The sequence below is a fragment of the Oncorhynchus kisutch genome, linkage group LG8 (genome assembly GCF_002021735.2).
Source record: "Oncorhynchus kisutch isolate 150728-3 linkage group LG8, Okis_V2, whole genome shotgun sequence".
Taxonomy (NCBI): domain Eukaryota; kingdom Metazoa; phylum Chordata; class Actinopteri; order Salmoniformes; family Salmonidae; genus Oncorhynchus; species Oncorhynchus kisutch.
In genome coordinates this window covers 53,747,937-53,756,106 of record NC_034181.2, presented here as the reverse complement: position 1 = coordinate 53,756,106, position 8,170 = coordinate 53,747,937, and positions in this window count along the sequence as shown.

Below are 8,170 nucleotides of genomic sequence, written 5' to 3'. Positions count from 1 at the left end.
TAGCTGTTGTCTCACCTACTGTTTTAGCTAGCTTTCCCAATTCAACACCTGTGATTACTGTATGCCTCGCTGTATGTCTCTCTCAAATGTCAATATGCCTTGTATACTGTTTTTCAGGTTAGTTATCATTGTTTTAGTTCACAATGGAGCCCCTAGTTCCACTCTTCATACCCCTGAAAACTCCTTTGTCCCACCTCCCACACATGCGGTGACCTCACCCATTACAACCGGCATGTCCAGAGATACAACCTCTCTCATCATCACCCAGTGCCTGGGCTTACCTCCGCTGTACCCGCACCCCACCATACCCCTGTCTGCGCATTATGCCCTGAATATATTCTACCATGCCCAGAAACCTGCTCCTCTTATTCTCTGTCCCCAACGCTCTAGGCGTCCAGTTTTGATAGCCTTTAGCCGCACCCTCATACTACTCCTTCTCTGTTCCGCGGGTGATGTGGAGGTAAACCCAGGCCCTGCATGTCCCCAGGCACCCTCATTTGTTGACTTCTGTGATCGAAAAAGCCTTGGTTTCATGCATGTCAACATCAGAAGCCTCCTCCCTAAGTTTGTTTTACTCACTGCTTTAGCACACTCTGCTAACCCTGATGTCCTTGCTGTGTCTGAATCCTGGCTCAGGAAGGCCACCAAAAATTCAGAGATTTCCATACCCAACTATAACATCTTCCGTCAAGATAGAACTGCCAAAGGGGGAGGAGTTGCAGTCTATTGCAGAGATAGCCTGCAAAGTAATGTCATACTTTCCAGGTCCATACCCAAACAGTTCGAACTACTAATTTTGAAAATTACTCTCTCCAGAAATAAGTCTCTCACTGTTGCCACCTGCTACCGACCCCCCTCAGCTCCCAGCTGTGCCCTGGACACCATTTGTGAATTGATCGCCCCCCATCTAGCTTCAGAGTTTGTTCTGTTAGGTGACCTAAACTGGGATATGCTTAACACCCCACCAGTCCTACAATCTAAGCTAGATGCCCTCAATCTCACACAAATCATCAAGGAACCCACCAGGTACAACCCTAACTCTGTAAACAAGGGCACCCTCATAGACGCCATCCTGACCAACTGGCCCTCCAAATATACCTCCGCTGTCTTCAACCAGGATCTCAGCGATCACTGCCTCATTGCCTGTATCCGCTACGGAGCCGCAGTCAAACGACCACCCCTCATCACTGTCAAACGCTCCCTAAAACACTTCTGTGAGCAGGCCTTTCTAATCGACCTGGCCCGGGTATCCTGGAAGGACATTGACCTCATCCCGTCAGTTGAGGATGCCTGGTCATTCTTTAAAAGTAACTTCCTCACCATTTTAGATAAGCATGCTCCGTTCAAAAAATGCAGAACTAAGAACAGATACAGCCCTTGGTTCACCCCAGACCTGACTGCCCTCGACCAGCACAAAAACATCCTGTGGCGGACTGCAATAGCATCGAATAGTCCCCGTGATATGCAACTGTTCAGGGAATTCCGGAACCAATACACGCAGTCAGTCAGGAAAGCTAAGGCCAGCTTCTTCAGGCAGAAGCTTGCATCCTGTAGCTCCAACTCCAAAAAGTTCTGGGACACTGTGAAGTCCATGGAGAACAAGAGCACCTCCTCCCAGCTGCCCACTGCACTGAGGCTAGGTAACACGGTCACCACCGATAAATCCATGATTATCGAAAACTTCAATAAGCATTTCTCAACGGCTGGCCATGCCTTCCGCCTGGCTACTCCAACCTCGGCCAACCGCTCCGCCCACCCCCCGCAGCTCCTCGCCCAAGCCTCTCCAGGTTCTCCTTTACCCAAATCCAGATAGCAGATGTTCTGAAAGAGCTGCAAAACCTGGACCCGTACAAATCAGCTGGGCTTGACAATCTGGACCCTCTATTTCTGAAACTATCCGCCACCATTGTCGCAACCCCTATTACCAGCCTGTTCAACCTCTCTTTCATATCGTCTGAGATCCCCAAGGATTGGAAAGCTGCCGCAGTCATCCCCCTCTTCAAAGGGGGAGACACCCTGGACCCAAACTGTTACAGACCCATATCCATCCTGCCCTGCCTATCTAAGGTCTTCGAAAGCCAAGTCAACAAACAGGTCACTGACCATCTCGAATCCCACCGTACCTTCTCCGCTGTGCAATCTGGTTTCCAAGCCGGTCACGGGTGCACCTCAGCCACACTCAAGGTACTAAACGATATCATAACTGCCATCGATAAAAGACAGTACTGTGCAGCCGTCTTCATCGACCTTGCCAAGGCTTTCGACTCTGTCAATCACCATATTCTTATCGGCAGACTCAGTAGCCTCGGTTTTTCGGATGACTGCCTTGCCTGGTTCACCAATTACTTTGCAGACAGAGTTCAGTGTGTCAAATCGGAGGGCATGCTGTCCGGTCCTCTGGCAGTCTCTATGGGGGTGCCACAGGGTTCAATTCTCGGGCCGACTCTTTTCTCTGTATATATCAATGATGTTGCTCTTGCTGCGGGCGATTCCCTGATCCACCTCTACGCAGACGACACCATTCTATATACTTTCGGCCCGTCATTGGACACTGTGCTATCTAACCTCCAAACAAGCTTCAATGCCATACAACACTCCTTCCGTGGCCTCCAACTGCTCTTAAACGTTAGTAAAACCAAATGCATGCTTTTCAACCGATCGCTGCCTGCACCCGCATGCCCGACTAACATCACCACCCTGGATGGTTCCGACCTAGAATATGTGGACATCTATAAGTACCTAGGTGTCTGGCTAGACTGCAAACGCTCCTTCCAGACTCATATCAAACATCTCCAATCGAAAATCAAATCAAGAGTCGGCTTTCTATTCCGCAACAAAGCCTCCTTCACTCACGCCGGCAAGCTTACCCTAGTAAAACTGACTATCCTACCGATCCTCGACTTCGGCGATGTCATCTACAAAATGGCTTCCAACACTCTACTCAGCAAACTGGATGCAGTCTATCACAGTGCCATCCGTTTTGTCACTAAAGCACCTTATACCACCCACCACTGCGACTTGTATGCTCTAGTCGGCTGGCCCTCGCTACATATTCGTCGCCAGACCCACTGGCTCCAGGTCATCTACAAGTCCATGCTAGGTAAAGCTCCGCCTTATCTCAGTTCACTGGTCACGATGGCAACACCCATCCGTAGCACGCGCTCCAGCAGGTGTATCTCACTGATCATCCCTAAAGCCAACACCTCATTTGGCCGCCTTTCGTTCCAGTACTCTGCTGCCTGTGACTGGAACGAATTGCAAAAATCGCTGAAGTTGGAGACTTTTATCTCCCTCACCAACTTCAAACATCAGCTATCTGAGCAGCTAACCGATCGCTGCAGCTGTACATAGTCTATTGGTAAATAGCCCACCCATTTTCACCTACCTCATCCCCATACTGTTTTTATTTATTTGCTTTTCTGCTCTTTTGCACACCAATATCTCTACCTGTACATGACCATCTGATAATTTAGCACTCCAGTGTTAATCTGCAAAATTTTAATTATTCGCCTACCTCCTCATGCCCCACCGGAGCCACCGGGCCTTCACAACTGGACTGCCGACGTTATCTACCCGAAGGGGTTATTCGGCTGGCTCCTCCGTCGCGACGTTACCTGAACGCCCATCTGCGGCCTGCTAACCGTTAGCTGTCTTACCGGCTGCTATCTGAATAGACAATCGGACAAAAAATTTTTTAAATTTTTTTTTTATTATTATTATTATGTTTTCTTCTTGGGCCTCTATAACTATATCTATTGTTTTTATTTTTGTTGTTGTTGTGTGATTTGGACTGGCAAGTCGTTGGTGTTCAGCTAACCACTGTTTGTGGTCATCGGCTATCCTTTGGCTCGAAAGTCTATCGCCAGTTCTGTACGGCGCAGCGCGGCTCGGAGCGGAGCATACCGGACCAATTTTTCTCTCCATGTCCCTGGATTTCGACTGCTCTCTGGACATTCATGCCCGGATCTCACAGCTAGCTAGCTGCTATCCGTGTGACTATCGGCCTTCGTCGATTCCGGAGCAAACATCAATTGTTCCGGAGCTAGCAAGCTCCGTCAATCACTCCTGAGTTCCATCAATCGCACCTGGGCTGCAGTCGCCTATCCGGACCCGTTTTGCTGCCTTCGCGGAGCCCCACCGGGCCTTCACAACTGGACTGCCGACGTTATCTACCCGAAGGAGTTATTCGGCTGGCTCCTCCGTCGCGACGTTACCTGAACGCCCATCTGCGGCCTGCTAACCGTTAGCTGTCTTACCGGCTGCTATCTGAATAGACAATCGGACAATTATTTTTTTTTTATTTTTTTTTAAATTTATTTATTTTTTAAATTATTTTTATTATTATTATTATGTTTTCTTCTTGGGCCTCTATAACTATATCTATTGTTTTTATTTTTGTTGTTGTTGTGTGATTTGGATTGATCCCCTCTACCACACGGAACCCCACTAATCTACTGACGGAGCGCAGGAGGTGGCTAACAACAGACCTCCATCCTATGCTAGCTTGCTACCGATGCCCTGGCTAGCTGTCTAAATCACCAACCAACCTCTCCACTCACCGGACCCTTTTGATCACTCGACTAAGCATGCCTCTCCTTAATGTCAATATGTCTTGTCCATTTCTGTTCTGGTTAGTGTTTATTGGCTTATTTCACTGTAGAGCCTCTAGTCCTGCTCACTATACCTTATCCAACCTATTAGTTCCACCACCCACACATGCAATGACATCTCCTGGTTTCAACGATGTTTCTAGAGACAATATCTCTCTCTTCATCACTCAATACCTAGGTTTACCTCCACTGTATTCACATCCTACCATACATTTGTCTGTACATTATACCTTGATGCTATTTTATCGCCCCCAGAAACCTCCTTTTACTCTATGTTCCAGACGTTCTAGACGACCAATTCTCATAGCTTTTAGCCGTACCCTTATTCTACTCCTCCTATGTTCCTCTGGCGATGTAGAGGTGAATCCAGGCCCTGCAGTGCCTAGCTCCACTCCTATTCCCCAGGCGCTCTCTTTTGACGACTTCTGTAACCGTAATAGCCTTGGTTTCATGCATGTTAACATTAGAAGCCTCCTCCCTAAGTTTGTTCTATTCACTGCTTTAGCACACTCTGCCAACCCGGATGTTCTAGCTGTGTCTGAATCCTGGCTTAGGAAGACCACCAAAAACTCAGACATTTTAATTCCAAACTACAACATTTTCAGACAAGATAGAACTGCCAAAGGGGGCGGTGTTGCAATCTACTGCAAAGATAGCCTGCAGAGTTCTGTCCTACTATCCAGGTCTGTACCCAAACAATTTGAACTTCTACTTTTAAAAATCCACCTCTCTAAAAACAAGTCTCTCACCGTTGCCGCCTGCTATAGACCACCCTCTGCCCCCAGCTGTGCTCTGGACACCATATGTGAACTGATTGCCCCCCATCTATCTTCAGAGTTCGTGCTGCTAGGCGACCTAAACTGGAACATGCTTAACACCCCAGCCATCCTACAATCTAAACTTGATGCCCTCAATCTCACACAAATAATCAATGAACCTACCAGGTACCTCCCCAAAACCTTAAACACGGGCACCCTCATAGATATCAGCCTAACCAACTTGCCCTCTAAATACACCTCTGCTGTCTTCAACCAAGATCTCAGCGATCACTGCCTCATTGCCTGCATCCGTAATGGGTCAGCGGTCAAACGACCTCCACTCATCACTGTAAAACGCTCCCTGAAACACTTCTGCGAGCAGGCCTTTCTAATCGACCTGGCCGGGGTATCCTGGAAGGATATTGATCTCATCCCGTCAGTAGAGGATGCCTGGATATTTTTTTTAAATGCCTTCCTAACCATCTTAAATAAACATGCCCCATTTAAGAAATTTAGAACCAGGAACAGATATAGCCCTTGGTTCTCCCCAGACCTGACTGCCCTTAACCAACACAAAAACATCCTATGGCGTTCTGCATTAGCATCGAACAGCTCCCGTGATATGCAGCTGTTCAGGGAAGCTAGAAATCATTATACACAGGCAGTTAGAAAAGCCAAGGCTAGCTTTTTCAAGCAGAAATTTGCTTCCTGCAACACTAACTCAAAAAAGTTCTGGGACACTGTAAAGTCCATGGAGAATAAGAACACCTCCTCCCAGCTGCCCACTGCACTGAAGATAGGAAACACTGTCACCACTGATAAATCCACCATAATTGAGAATTTCAATAAGCATTTTTCTACGGCTGGCCATGCTTTCCACCTGGCTACTCCTACCCCGGACAACAGCACTGCACCCCCAACAGCAACTCGCCCAAGCCTTCCCCATTTCTCCTTCTCCCAAATCCATTCAGCTGATGTTCTGAAAGAGCTGCAAAATCTGGACCCCTACAAATCAGCCGGGCTAGACAATCTGGACCCTTTCTTCCTAAAATTATCTGCCGAAATTGTTGCCACCCCTATTACTAGCCTGTTCAACCTCTCTTTCGTGTCGTCTGAGATTCCCAAAGATTGGAAAGCAGCTGCGGTCATCCCCCTCTTCAAAGGGGGGGACACTCTTGACCCAAACTGCTACAGACCTATATCTATCCTACTGTGCCTTTCTAAGGTCTTCGAAAGCCAAGTCAACAAACAGATTACCGACCATTTCGAATCTCACCATACCTTCTCTGCTATGCAATCCGGTTTCAGAGCTGGTCATGGGTGCACCTCAGCCACGCTCAAGGTCCTAAACGATATCTTAACCGCCATCGATAAGAAACATTACTGTGCAGCCGTATTCATTGATCTGGCCAAGGCTTTCGACTCTGTCAATCACCATATCCTCATCGGCAGACTCGACAGCCTTGGTTTCTCAAATGATTGCCTCGCCTGGTTCACCAACTACTTCTCTGATAGAGTTCAGTGTGTCAAATCGGAGGGTCTGCTGTCCGGACCTCTGGCAGTCTCTATGGGGGTGCCACAGGGTTCAATTCTTGGACCGACTCTCTTCTCTGTATACATCAATGAGGTCGCTCTTGCTGCTGGTGAGTCCCTGATCCACCTCTACGCAGACGACACCATTCTGTATACTTCCGGCCCTTCTTTGGACACTGTGTTAACAACCCTCCAGGCAAGCTTCAATGCCATACAACTCTCCTTCCGTGGCCTCCAATTGCTCTTAAATACAAGTAAAACTAAATGCATGCTCTTCAACCGATCGCTACCTGCACCTACCCGCCTGTCCAACATCACTACTCTGGACGGCTCTGACTTAGAATACGTGGACAACTACAAATACTTAGGTGTCTGGTTAGACTGTAAACTCTCCTTCCAGACCCATATCAAACATCTCCAATCCAAAGTTAAATCTAGAATTGGCTTCCTATTTCGCAACAAAGCATCCTTCACTCATGCTGCCAAACATACCCTTGTAAAACTGACCATCCTACCAATCCTCGACTTTGGCGATGTCATTTACAAAATAGCCTCCAATACCCTACTCAACAAATTGGATGCAGTCTATCACAGTGCAATCCGTTTTATCACCAAAGCCCCATATACTACCCACCATTGCGACCTGTACGCTCTCGTTGGCTGGCCCTCGCTTCATACTCGTCGCCAAACCCACTGGCTCCATGTCATCTACAAGACCCTGCTAGGTAAAGTCCCCCCTTATCTCAGCTCGCTGGTCACCATAGCATCTCCCACCTGTAGCACACGCTCCAGCAGGTATATCTCTCTAGTCACCCCCAAAACCAATTCTTTCTTTGGCCGCCTCTCCTTCCAGTTCTCTGCTGCCAATGACTGGAACGAACTACAAAAATCTCTGAAACTGGAAACACTTATCTCCCTCACTAGCTCTAAGCACCAACTGTCAGAGCAGCTCACAGATTACTGCACCTGTACATAGCCCACCTATAATTTAGCCCAAACAACTACCTCTTTCCCAACTGTATTTAATTTTAATTTATTTATTTATTTTGCTCCTTTGCACCCCATTATTTTTTATTTCTACTTTGCACATTCTTCCATTGCAAAACTACCATTCCAGTATTTTACTTGCTATATTGTATTTACTTTGCCATCATGGCCTTTTTTGCCTTTACCTCCCTTCTCACCTCACATTGTATATAGACTTGTTTATACTGCATTATTGACTGTATGTTTGTTTTTACTCCATGTGTAACTCTGTGTCGTTTTATC